This window comes from Mya arenaria, chromosome 8, assembly GCF_026914265.1.
Source record: "Mya arenaria isolate MELC-2E11 chromosome 8, ASM2691426v1".
Lineage (NCBI taxonomy): Eukaryota > Metazoa > Mollusca > Bivalvia > Myida > Myidae > Mya > Mya arenaria.
In genome coordinates, this window is record NC_069129.1 from 75222257 (window position 1) to 75225588 (window position 3332).

General features: G+C 34.2%; 1 long non-coding RNA gene across 1 annotated transcript; it reads left to right on the forward strand.

Annotated features, from left to right (window-relative positions):
* Window positions 1-1362: 1362 nt before the first annotated feature.
* LOC128243795 (uncharacterized) lies at window positions 1363-3014 on the forward strand. Its single transcript, XR_008262910.1, has 2 exons — window positions 1363-1559; window positions 1803-3014. It is a non-coding gene; the product is annotated as an uncharacterized LOC128243795 (long non-coding RNA).
* The last annotated feature ends 318 nt before the right edge of the window (window positions 3015-3332 follow it).

The window sequence follows — 3332 nt, forward strand, 5'->3', positions numbered from 1 at the left end:
ACCGATCACAATATCCAATTTGATAATAAAAACAATTGCAGTTGACTAATGTACTTGAGTTACAAAACATTTGACCAAATTGCATGCACGTAAGAAAAAGCTATCTAAACTTAATAAAACAATGACATGCATACACCTACCTCAATCTTTACTCAAACTAATTTACTATTTACAGAGGTTGGCATTTTAAGTAAACAAGAATTACTTCCTTGGTCAATTCGGATGCTCTCGACTTGTAAGTTTGCATGCCTTATGAGTCTTAAAATTGTTCTTACTTTTGGCCACTTCCAGAAACGATGAGTTTATAAATAGCCGTTGCGGGAAAATGCGATAGATTACTGAATGAATTGGATGCTATCACTTTGTAGATAAAATGATTGAATTTTCAGAATCTCGATGATGCATTGGTGTTCTCTTTCGATTTGGACATGTAAATCAGCATGTTTGATCCCGAGATTTAGTTTAAAAAAAATAAAAACAGAAAAACTACATAAAAGTTATACCCACCGATGCAGGAGACGTCAATGTATGCTTGTAAAGTCATTGACAATCAAAACGATTCTTAAAATAGCCGAAAACGGAAGTATAAAATGTCAGTCAAAATGTCCAAAGACCGTCAGGAAAACGGCAAATTATAATAAAAATGCTTGTAAAACTTAGACCCCGTTTATATTGACTCGCAGAATGAAATGATTATTTTGGTACCGTTTTCAGCAGTTAGTATAAATGTTTGCGGGAGTTATATCCATTGGAGTGAGGGATCGTATTAGCATTGTGCAGTATGAAAGCGTGAAATACAAGGTCATGCTGTTATTGCTACTTATGAAGTAAACTAATAAATTACACATGACAACTATACTTATCTATAATCTACAACAAAAATGAATAATGAGAACCCAAACAGTCTATAACATATGAAATATATGCTTTAATCTTCATATACATGTTCAAAAAGAATTTTTACTATTATAAACATAGTGAGAGAAACAAAAAATATCATATTGTACTAATATTTGCTTAAAGTATTTAATTGCACGTAATTCAAGCTCTTTCTTTGATATTGAATTTATGCCACATAGCTTCCGTCACCGATGCATCGTAATAAATGATCGTTAACAATAGTACTTAGGAATTCCTCTTTTGGTAATGAATATGCGCCACATATAACAGAATGGTTTGTGGTGAAACATAATTAATTTATTGTTATCAATAGTGTTTTTGATGAATTAAATCTGATGTAAAGATGTCACAATTTGAATTTTGCCTCTTCAATGTCACTATAAATAATGTAAAATCAAACTGCTGAAACAAGATCAGATTTTTCATACTAATTACTCATTATGGTCCCTTTTATTACTTATATATTATTATATCAAAAGTTAGTATTTAATATTCATGGATATAATCAGGTACTGTTGCTAGTCGTTGCAAAGAGAGAAGTTCCGGAAGAGCTGCCTACAAAAGAAAGAAACCCAACAACTGGTACTCGCCGGTCCAAAACACCAGCGATCGGAAAGGACAGCTGGAAAGTTCTAGCGAAACAGAAAGAAGGGATGACAGTATGTTATTTGTACTTAAATAGTTAAAATTCAACATTTTGCTTCTTTCAACAAAAATGACTTTGTTTTGTGTTTAGGGTTCTTTACAATATATGTCAAGTAGAGTCCGACTTTGCGATCGAAATATGAACATGGTAGCATTATTTTAAAATAGTTGTTTTTAAGCTGAGCAATAATGCAAGTCAGCGAGTCGCTTATTTCAGTTGCAATTTTGTACGTGTTATATTGTTAAATTATCTTTAGAAACAAGTGAGCAAGCGGACAAAGCCGCAACTTCAGGCAGCAATTACGAGAGCAATCGAAACGGAGCCAGTGCGCATGCTACTTGTTTAAGCAGCCCCAGGCAATCAACCTGGAGATGGTGCCCACGAGCCCGAAAAAGGGATTGAACTCCACGCTGGTATGTGTGCGGCAACTGCTGGGACATGCCAACACAAAGAGAAAGAGTTTGTTGGAAGCTCGTCTTTTTTATACTGCTTTTAAAATATTATCGAAACTAAAATTCAACATGTATCTAAGACACGAGTGTAACTAAACGTCAAGTAAAGTAGTTATAGATAAACAATTTTATTAAATGTCATGAGTCATTAGAAGATAATTGTACATTATTTAATACTGCTGGTTAGTTCTTGAGATTTTTACTGAGAAATTGATACCTGAGAACTCATTTTCTACTGGTTACTGCTAGCATAGTCTTGTGAAGTTTCAAAGAATAGCATTCTGAGTATCATCATAAGGCTTAAAATATCTTAACATGCATGTAGTCACACACAGATAGAACAAATTGAATTGTTGGAAGATATGAACTATGGGCAGTTTTCTTGTATTAAACAGTTACAGGATATTTTAAATGCTGGCACAGTTTGTCTCTAAACTAAGTAATTAAAAGTACTGATACTATTGTAAAGGTGAGTACTGAGTATTGCTGAGTGCTTGCTTGAAAATTTGTACTGAAGTAAGTATGATGTAAATTAGCTCATCCCTGGATATTTCTTATTTAAAATCTTAGTTTAAGTATCTTCGATTAATGCCAGTGGCTTATGATATACATTTACTAGGACTTTGACCTCCTTGTTTTGAACAAGGGGGTTCTAGCCCTAACCCGTTTGATGAGGCGAGATATCCTCGTGTTTACTGAAGGGGAGGACCTGCGATGATCCAACCACCATCAGGCTCACAGATAATTTATATTGTGATGCATGGTTATTTTGGGGCTGGTGACAGGAGGGAATTCCCTTATGTGGTGTGGACACTTTCCCGGATCCATGTGGACAAACACTGGCTTATTGCCAGGTCGGGTTCAGTCGATGAACACAACTACTGCATAAACTATCAAGGATCTCTAGACATTTTTAAAATGTTAAAGTGAAATATGATATTAACACATAATGACCATGTCATGTTTATATATATTATTGTAAATGACTTGTTTTTCAAATACAAATTTGAACTGTTCTTGATTGATTGCTAAAATGTCATTAACTGATCATCCTTATTTCGATTTGTATGCCAGAAATCCTGCCTTTTATGTATATTCATGCTATTGTTAATATTTTCTTTTCTGCGCAAAAGCTCTTTCAAATGATACTTAAGTGATATGTCCGTTTGCATCCAACTTGCACATGTTTAAAATGTGCTTGATACCTTTGTCAACCTTGTTTAGAAACAATCAAATGGACTTATGGCACGCCTATTTTTGATACAGCCCATTAATTTAGGCCAAAATAAACCCCTGTGTTTCCGATAACCGGGACCGACCTTATTTTTTTCATC